Below are 11,051 nucleotides of genomic sequence, written 5' to 3' on the forward strand. Positions count from 1 at the left end.
TGTTTCATTGATAGTTTGGAATTTATAGTATATTCTCTTTTTATCCTATTTGATTTTCAGTTGCTTGGGGACAAGCAACAATTTAAGTTTGGTGTTGTGATGAGCGGATAATTTATACGCTTTTTGACATTGTTTTTAGTAGGATCTAGTTACTTTTAGGGTTGTTTTCATTAGTTTTTATGTTAAATTCACATTTCTGGACTTTACTATGAGTTTGTGTGTTTTTCTATGATTTCAGGTATTTTCTGGCCGAAATTGAGGGACTTGAGCAGAAATCAGATTCAGAGGTTGAAGAAGGACTGCTGATGCTGTTGGATTCTGACCTCCCTGCACTCAAAGTGGATTTTCTGGAGCTACAGAACTTAAAATGGCGCGCTTCCAATTGCGTTGGAAAGTAGAGATCCAGGGCTTTCCATCAATATATAATAGTCCATACTTTGGCCAAGAATAGATGACGTAAACTGGCGTTCAACGCCAGCTTTCTGTCCAAATCTGGCGTCCAGCGCCAGAAAAGGAGCCAAAACCAGAGTTGAACGCCCAAACTGGCACAAAAGCTAGCGTTCAACACCAAGAAGGACCTCTACACGTGCAACCCTTAAGCTCAGCCCAAGCACACACCAAGTGGGCCCCGGAAGTGGATTTATGCATCAATTACTTACTTTTGTAAACCCTAGTAGCTAGTTTATTATAAATAGGACCTTTTACTATTGTATTAAGTATCTTTTGATCTATTGATCACGTTTTGGGGGCTGGCCATCTCGGCCATGCCTGGACCTTTCACTTATGTAATTTTAACGGTAGAGTTTCTACACTCCATAGATTAAGGTGTGGAGCTCTGCTGTTCCTCAAAGATTAATGCAAAGTACTACTGTTTTCTATTCAATTCATCTTGTTTCGCTTCTAAGATATTCATTCGTACTTCAATCTGAATGTGATGAACGTGACAATCATCATCATTCCCTATGAACACGTGCTTGACAACCACTTCTGTTCTACCTTCGACTGAATGAGTATCTCTTAGATCTCTTAATTAGAATCTTCGTGGCATAAGCTAGAATGATGGCGGCATTCAAGAGAATCCGGAAAGTCTAAACCTTGTCTGTGGTATTCCGAGTAGGATTCAATGAATGAATGACTGTGACGAGCTCCAAACTCGCGATTGCGGGGCGTTAGTGACAGACGCAAAAGGATAGTAAATCTTATTCCAGCATGATCGAGAATCGACAGATGAATAGCCGTGCCGTGACAGGGTGCGTTGACCATTTTCACTGAGAGGATAAGATGAAGCCATTGACAAGGGTGATGCCTCCAGACGATTAGCCGTGCCGTGACAGGGCATTGGATCATTTTCCCGAGAGATGACCGAAAGTAGCCATTGACAGTGGTGATGTATCACATAAAGCCAACCATGGAAAGGAGTAAGACTGATTGGATGAAGACCAAGAGACCAACCTAGTTTTAAACTGGGAAAAGTGTCACTTTATAGTGACTGAAGGAATTGTCCTTGGGCATAAAATTTCAAACAAGGGAATAGAGGTGGATCAAGCTAAAGTGGAAGTAATTGAAAAATTACCACCACCTGCTAATGTTAAGGCAATCAGAAGCTTTCTGGGGCATGCAGGATTCTACAGGAGGTTTATAAAGGATTTTTCAAAAATTGCAAAACCCCTGAGCAATCTGCTAGCTACTGACATGCCATTCGTGTTTGACACAGAGTGTCTGCAGGCGTTTGAGACTCTGAAAGCTAAGCTGGTCACAGCACCAGTTATTTCTGCACCAGACTGGACTTTACCATTTGAACTAATGTGTGATGCCAGTGACCACGCCATTGGTGCAGTACTGGGGCAGAGGAATGACAAGCTTCTGCATGTCATTTATTATGCTAGCCGTGTTTTAAATGATGCCCAGAAAAATTACACAACCACAGAAAAAGAATTGCTTACAGTGGTTTATGCCATTGACAAGTTTAGATCATACTTAGTAGGATCAAAAGTGATTGTGTACACTGACCATGCTGCTCTTAAATATCTACTCACAAAGCAGGATTCAAAATCCAGGCTCATAAGATGGGTGTTGCTTCTGCAAGAGTTTGATATAGAAATAAGAGACAGAAAAGGGACAGAGAACCAAGTTGCTGATCATTTGTCCCGGATAGAACCAGCAGAAGGGGAGTTTCCCCCTTCTATTGAGATCTCTGAGACCTTTCCGAATGAGCATTTGTTTTCCATTCAGGAAACATCATGGTTTGCAGACATTGCAAACTATAAAGCTGCAAGGTTCATACCCAAGGAGTACAGCAGGCAACAAAAGAAAAAATTAATTACTGATGCAAAGTACTACTTGTAGGATGAACTCTATCTCTTTAAGAGATGTGTAGACGGAATAATCCGTAGGTGTGTGCCTAGAGAAGAAGCACAAAGGATCTTATGGCATTGCCATGGATCACAATATGGAGGCCATTTCGGAGGTGAGCGAACAGCCACCAAGGTCCTCCAATGTGGCTTCTACTGGCCTACACTCTATAGGAATTCCCGAGAGTTTGTACGTAACTGTGACAGTTGCCAAAGAGCTGGTAATCTGCCTCATGGTTACGCCATGCCTCAACAGGAAATCTTGGAGATTGAGTTGTTTGATGTATGAGGAATTGACTTCATGGGACCTTTCCCACCATCATACTCAAACACTTATATTCTGGTGGCAGTCGACTATGTATCAAAATGGGTAGAGGCCGTTGCCACACCCACCAATGATACTAAAACAGTGCTGAAGTTCCTCCAGAAACATATCTTCACCAGGTTTGGTGTCCCTAGAGTACTAATCAGTGATGGGGGCACTCACTTCTGCAACAAACAACTTTACTCTGCCATGGTTCGGTATGGGATTCGCCACAAGGTGGTGACTCCATATCATCCACAGACAAATGGGCAAGCTGAAGTTTCTAACAGAGAACTAAAAAGAATCCTGGAATGGACTGTAAGTACCCGTAGAAAGGATTGGGCAAGAAGCTTGGATGATGCTCTGTGGGCTTACAGAACAGCATTCAAGACTCCTATAGGGACCTCTCCATACCAGCTTATGTATGGTAAGGCCTGTCATCTGCCCGTGGAACTGGAACATAAGGCCTACTGGGCAACCAGATTCCTAAACTTTGATACCAAATTAGCTGGAGAAAAAAGATTGCTCCAGCTAATTGAGCTAGAGGAATTCAGATTCATTGCTTTCGAAAATGCCAAGCTTTATAAAGAGAAATAAAAAAGGTGGCATGATAGAAAGCTGTCATCTAGAATCTTTGAACCAGGACAAAAGGTTCTGTTGTTTAACTCTAGGCTCAGGCTATTCCCTGGAAAATTGAAATCCCGGTGGAGGGGACCATATGTGATTACAAGTGTATCACCATATGGTTATGTGGAGCTTCAAGACATTGATTCTGATAAGAAGTTCATTATTAATGGACAGAGAATCAAGCACTATCTTGAAGGCAATGTTGAGCAAGAGTGCTCAAGGCTGAGGCTAGATTAAAAGCTCAGCAAGGTCCAGCTAAAGACAATAAAGAAGCGCTTGCTGGGAGGCAACCCAGCCATTAGCAAAACTTTTTCTGTTATTTTATTTTATTTTATTCTTCATTTTATTTACTTTTAAATATATGAGCTTAATATTAACAAGGTAAAGAATCAATTGCATAAGTCCACAGGGTTACAGAAGAATTCAGAGCACAAAACAGGAAAAAGGAGCTCACTGGCAAGAAAACGCCAGTAAGAGGCACAATTGGGCATTAAACGCCTAAAAGGAGCATCTACTGGGCATTTAACGCCAGTAAAGATAGCCATCTGGGCGTTAAACGCCAGAAAGAAGCAGCTTCTGGGCGTTTAACGCCAGATTTACAGCATCCTGGGCGTTCAGAAAAACGCCCAGTGACAAAGGGGTTTCTGGCGTTTAACGCCAGCTAGAAGCAACAGCTGGGCGTTAAACGCCCAGAACAAGCACCAACTGGGTGTTAAACGCCCAAAACATGCAGCAGTTGGGCGTTTAACACCAGGATTGTGGGGAGTAGGCAATTTCGTTTTCAATTCAAATTTTTTCCATTTTTTATGTTTCAATTCATGATTTCTTGCACAAACATGTTACAAATCCTAATTTTTCAAATCCTTTTTCAAAAGATATCAAATGTCAAGAAAGAGAATATTCCAAAACCACTTTGGAATCAAGGGAAGTTCATGACCAAAGAACATTAAGACCATTTTTACAAAATAATGAGTCTAAGGTCAGTGATCCCGGAAGTTAAATTCGATCTGAAAGAAGATGAATATCCGGAGATCCAAGAGCAAATCCGAAACAGGAGCTGGGAAGTCCTAGCTAATCCTGAAACAAAGGTGGGAAGAAACATGGTTCAAGAATTCTATGCTAATCTGTGGTAGAAGGACAGGCAGAGAATAGCTGGAACCGCATTCTATGACTATAGAACTCTGGTCAGAGGGAAGATTGTTCACACCCACCCTGACAAAATAAGGGAGATTTTCAAGCTGCCTCAACTGCAAGATGACCCAGATTCCTTCAATAGGAGAATGATGAGATCAAACTTGAGCTTGGACAAAATCCTAGAGGACATATGCCTCCCTGGAGCTAAATGGACAACCAACACAAAGGGTGTCCCAAACCAACTCAAAAGATGAGATCTCAAACCAGTCGCCAGAGGCTGGCTAGACTTCATTGGGCGCTCTATACTGCCCACTAGCAACCGCTCTGAAGTCACCATCAAAAGAGCAGTGATGATTCATTGCATTATGCTGGAAAAAGAAGTGAAAGTTCATCAGCTGATTGCTTGTGAGCTTTACAAAATTGCAAACAAGAACTCCAAAGATGCCAAATTGGCCTATCCAAGCTCAGTTTCTCTGTTATGTAAAGATGCTGGGATAAAGATGGGAGCAGATAAGTATATCTCAGTTGAGCAACCAATCACCAAAAAGTCTATGGAAGGACAACAAGTGCAGGACGACCCCATCAAGAGAAAAGCAGAGGAGTTCCTCCCGGAAATCCCTCAAATTGAATACTGGGAGCGCCTAAAAGCATCTGTCACCAAGTTGCAAGAAGCTGTGGATCAACTGAAGGAAGAACAGCAAAATCAAAACAGCATGCTCTGCAAATTGCTTAGAGAACAAGAAGAGCAAGGGCGTGAACTGAAGGAATTAAAGCATCAGAAACTATCTCTTGAAGGGCCAAGCACTCCACAGACTAAAGAGGCATCCACCTCCCAAATTCAAGGTTGTTGAGTTCTAATCTTAGCCTTAACTCTGTGATAATTGTTCTTATTTGAGTTTTACCTTAGAAGTTATATATGAGTAGTAGTAATTAGTATCTATATTTTAATTTTATCTCCAATTAAGCTATAATTTATTTTTCTCATCACCATTAAACATGAATAAAATAGCATATTTTCTTTAGAATAAGCAGGCAATATTTTTCGAGTTTTTAATAAGAAAAATTCTAATTATTTACATGTGGTGGCAATGCTTTTTGTCTTCTGAATGAATGCTTGAACAGTGTATATGTCTTCTGAATTTGATGTTTATGAATGTTAAATATGTTGGCTCTTGAAAGAATGATGAAAAAGAAGAAATGTTATCTGATAATCTGAAAAATCATAAAAAATGATTCTTGAAGCAAGAAAAAGCAGTGAATACAAAAGCTTGCAAAAAAAAATGGCAAAAATAAAAGAAAAAGAAAAAGAAAAAGAGAAAGCAAGCAAAAAAAGCCAATAGCCCTTAAAACCAAAAGGCAAGGGTAATAAAAAGGATCCAAGGCTTTGAGCATCAGTGGATAGGAGGGCCTAAACATACTGAACTAGAAGAATCAATAACACTATCTGAATTCTAAGTTCCTATAGATGCCAATCATTCTGAGCTTCATTGGATAAAGTGAGATGCCAAAATTTTTCGAAAGCAAAAAGCTACTACTCCCGCTCATCTAATTAGAATCTGAGCTTCACTCAAAAAACTCTGAGATATTATTGCTTCTTGACTTATTTGTATTCTATTTTATTTGTCTAGTTGCTTGGGGACAAGCAACAGTTTAAGTTTGGTGTTGTGATGAGCGGATATTTTATATGCTTTTTGTGGTTAATTTCATGTAGTTTTTAGTATATTTTCATTAGTTTCTAGGCAAAATTAATATTTCTGGACTTTACTATGAGTTTGTGTATTTTTCTGTAATTTCAGGTATTTTCTGGCTGAAATTGAGGGAGCTGAGCAAAAATCTGATTCAGGCTGAAAAAGGACTGCTGATTCTGTTGGATTCTGACCTCTCTGCACTCGGAATAGATTTTCTGGAGCTACAGAAGTCCAATTGGCGCGCTCCCAATTGCGTTGGAAATTCGACATCCAGGGCTTTCCAGCAATATATAATAGTCTATACTTTGCTCAAGGATAGACGACGTAAACTGGCGTTCAACGCCAGTTCCATGTTGCAGTTTGGCGTTAAACGCCAGAAACAGGTTACAAGTTGGAGTTAAACGCCCAAAACAGGTTACAACCTGGCATTTAACTCCAGAAACAGCCTAAGCACGTGTAAAGCTTAAGTCTCAGCCCCAGCACACACCAAGTGGACCCCAGAAGTGGATTGATAATTATAATTGATATCATGACTAAGAATTACAAAATAACCATAGATTGCTTCAAGCCAACAATCTCCGTGGGATTCGACCCTTACTCACGTAAGGTATTACTTGGACGACCCAGTGCACTTGCTGGTTAGTGGTACGAGTTGTAAAAGTGTGATTCACAATTTCGTGCACCATGTTCGAGCTTTGAGGCCTTATGTTAGATATGTATGACTTTGAAAACGATATCTGGTTATGTCATTCCTTTGGAGGTCAATGTTTCAACGCTACTTTATTTGTAAGTGCCATCAAGCTGCTTTCTCTAATTTGTCAATTTATTAATTGGGTAGGTCAATTTCGTCCTACTATATTTTTAGTTTTACTTGAATTTATAACTACTACACTTTATTCTCTTTTAGCTTGCCATATTTAGTGATTTTTTTTAAATTTGTTAGATATATCCAAATAATTCTATGGACATATTTTCCAAATACTGAGTATTTAACAAGACATCAGGATCGGGTCCAAAGGTTTGATTATATTGCTTACTTTTAATTTCTTTAGTGGAATTATTATTTATGGATTCTTTATTTATATATATGAATTTGATAAATGAAAGATCAACTTTGTTTATTGGCTTTAAATGCATGTGTTTGTTAGTGAATATGCTGTTACGAATGATGATGCAAGAAATACAACCCTTTTTGCTGCATTGGCTGAAGCTGCATTCCTCATTGGATTAGAAAGAAATAGGTTAGGTGCCAATATAATACATAATTCTTTTATTAATTTCATTATGTTTAATTTTTGGCAAACTGACTTTTTAATTTAAGTAATTTTCTTTATTTGATCTACTAGTTATATTACTCACATTTATTTCATAATTTTATCTCTTAATTTGATGCAGTGATATTGTCCACATGATTTGCTATGCACCACTAGGTAAAATATGCTTCTCAAATACTATGTATTGCATTGATTTGCTTGAGTAGAATCATAATTTAATAGCTACAGTGATTATGTTAGTATCAGATAATTGAATAGTAAATTGTATGGAATTGGAAGATCATTCAAAATTTATATTAGTGGCAAGTTATTTGAAATAAGTAATAATTGATATCCAGATCTTCCCATTTTGTTGGTGTTTTCACTGTTGATATCTAGCTGTATATAATTTTTTTTATTGTTGATTTTACAATATATTTTTCTTTAACTGTCTCAGGTCAGTTATTGTGAAAATGACGTTGATTGTAGGCGTCTTCTGCAGCTTGCTCATTTTGGGGAGAAGTTTGATTCTTTAACATGTCAGAAAACATGTGATAATTGTTTGAAGAACACAAGTTTTATTGAGAAATATGTCACTGAGATTGCAAAGCAATTGGTTTGAAAGCATCTTCTTTCTATAAAATTTACTATTTTCATCCTTCCAGTTTAAGGAATTATGTTAGTTTCAAACTTCCAATATTTGAGATAGAGACCTTAGTTCACTATTTCTCAGTTCGTTTGATTGCCTCTTTTTAGGTTGAACTGGTTAAGCTAACTGGACAGAAGGTCTCATCATCACATATATTAGATGAGTTGACTAAAAGGAGACGAGATGTAAATGGAGGCCTAGATAGAAATCTTGAGGATGATGATGAGTTGACTAAAAAAATCAAAATGTGCATACAAGAATAATTTTCTTACCTTTAGAATATATATATGAATAAATTTTTTAATATCTAGTCCCTCTTGTGAGACTGTTGGTTTAGTTTTTAATTCTTCAAAATGCTAGTAATTTGCTATTTATTTGAGCAACTATTTATTTCTAACGTTCAATTTTCTTTTGCAGGTAATATTTATTTACACGGACATGAACAATGAAAATGTTGGAATGATCTGTAGCAAATTTGTTGAGCATCTCTAGAAAAACTCCCAATGTAATAGAATTAACAATATTTCTTAGTTTGATATTTTGTATAGGAGTTATTATTTTTTATTTGTAATACTAAAAAATCATATATTATGTTTAATACTTTGAGTTATATAATATTTTGTCTATAGATTATGATTTTGTTATTGTGAAATTTTAATAAAAAAATTATTTATTTAGCAAGATAAAAATAATAGTAAAAACTGCATTTTTAAAAGATAAAAAAATATCATTTTTATCCGGTAAAAACGGCAGTTAAAAAATGTCATTTTAAACGAAAAGGATGCCATTAAACCCTGGTAAAAACGGCGTTTAGAAATGCTATTTTAAACGAAAAGGATGCCATTAAATATAGGTAAAAACGGCGGTTATAAACGCCATTTTTAACGAGAAGAATGCCATTAAACCCAGGTAAAAACGGCGGTTACAAACCGCCATTTTAAACGAGGAGATGCCATTAAACCCAGGTAAAAATGGCGGTTATAAACTGCCATTTTAAACAACAACAAAACTGCCATTTTAACCGCCAAAAAACCGCCGTATTATCCACTAGTTATTACGGCGGTTTTCAGAAAACTGCCGTAATAACCAGAATGGCGCCCAGAATTCCGGCGTTTTTTGGAGGCACCATTTTCGGCAATAATGGTGGTTGTAACTGCCGTAATTACCTTAAAAAACTACCATTTTAACCCTTTTTTTTGTAGTGTTACTAATGTTAATTAACCTAAATAAACTCTTCTGAGGCTTTAATTTAAGTGACAAATCAAGTGTTTTTTCATATGCTGCACTCGAATTTGAAACTTGATGAAAATCAAATAATAGTAGAAGAATCTTTTAAGTATTGAATAAGTGTATAGTAGTGTAGATAATATAAGTTTGTGATGTAATAAAATTAAGGATTGTCTCATTCATTTTACCGAAAAAAAATCCTAACCCAGGACTTTTGAGTAAAAGAAAATAATTTTTGAGTCCTTTTAGAAAGTTTTTAAACTTGGGAATGAATTTGAAAGTGAATTTTATTTAATTAAATCTAATTTAAGAGTTATGTTCTTGGAAATTTAAATGAATTTGAAGGAATGAATTATTGAAGTTAGTTTAACAACTTGGTTAAGGAAAACTGGACTCTTCATAGTTTTGTTAATTTAGGAAATTGATTTGTGAATTGCGAAGAATTATGGTTTTGAAGTTGAATTTGACTATGATTAAGATTCTGTTTGATTGAAATATGATTATGAAGAATTGTGGTCCTGAATATGACTGAAATGAGATATGATTTTGAGCACAATCTCGTGGGGACAACGATACGTGCGTGAGGCTCAGTAGAGACGGCAATACATAACGCCCACTTGAGACTTAAAAGAGGGTTTTCCATGAGGACGGCGATACGTAACACTTATGGAGAAAACAAATTTGATAAGTGGGGATGGCGATACGTAACACCCACTAGACTTGAGATTGTTGGTGCAACTCGGTGAGGACGGCAATGCGTAACGCCCACAAGAGACTATATACGAGTATGGCTCCATGAAGACGGCGATACGTAACGCTTAGAGACCAGATGAATGATCCCAATGAGGATGGCGATACGTAACGCTCATGGAGGAGATATTTTCTAAGATAGGAACGACAGTACATAACGCTTATCTCAGGAATGTTATTGGGTGCGAGCAACCAATCGACACGTGAACTCATGGCCTCTTTAGAAATATACATGTGCATCATACTGCAATTGTTTGAAATTGCTTGGGCTTGCATAATTATTTTGGTTTACCTAATTGATATTCTGTTAACTGCTAACTGTACTACTTATTATAATTGTTCTCTATGTGTGATTGTTTGATTGTTTGTTTAATTGTCTGTGCTTATCACTTGTTAGTTCGGGTTATGGTGGAGTGTGGTAGCGTGATTTGATTATATGTTGGGTCGAAGGCCGTGGTTTGCATGTATGTTGGGACAGAGGCTATGGTTCGCTTTTATGTTGGGTCAGAGGCCGTGGTTTGCTTATATGTTGGGTCAGAGGCTGTGGTTTGCTTATATGTTGGGCCAGAGGCCGTAATTAATTGAATTATCGGCAAGTCTGGCTAGCATGGTTCGTTAGTATGTGGTGAAATCTTTTGGATATTATGTTGGATTGAATCTTTTATAAACTAAAATATGAATTTAGATTTTTGATAATAAATTGTTGGTCTTTGAGAAAGATTCATAAAGCGAACGATGATCATTGCTTTTAAAATTCATTCTTCTTTTTATATGTATCCTCTTATGACAATTCTTAACCCTCTACTGATAATTTGCGAGGATGATGTTCTTACCCCCTACAGATTTCTCTTTTCAGGACGGACGAGGAAGTTTACGAAATTTTTGTTAAGTCCTTAGCTATGCTATTTCTGTTTGTAGAGAAAGATTCGAACGATGATCATTGCTTTTAAAATTCATTCTTCTTTTTATATGTATCCTCTTATGACAATTCTTAACCCTCTACTGATAATTTGCGAGGATGATGTTCTTACCCCCTACAGATTTCTCTTTTCAGGACGCAGGACGGAC

General features: G+C 37.2%; 1 long non-coding RNA gene across 1 annotated transcript; it reads left to right on the top strand.

Annotated features, from left to right (window-relative positions):
• Positions 8,162–8,499, top strand: LOC110263264. The gene is made up of 2 exons (XR_002348603.1): positions 8,162–8,253; positions 8,424–8,499. It is a non-coding gene; the product is annotated as an uncharacterized LOC110263264 (long non-coding RNA).

This window comes from Arachis ipaensis, chromosome B06 (assembly GCF_000816755.2).
Source record: "Arachis ipaensis cultivar K30076 chromosome B06, Araip1.1, whole genome shotgun sequence".
In the NCBI taxonomy this organism is placed as follows: domain Eukaryota; kingdom Viridiplantae; phylum Streptophyta; class Magnoliopsida; order Fabales; family Fabaceae; genus Arachis; species Arachis ipaensis.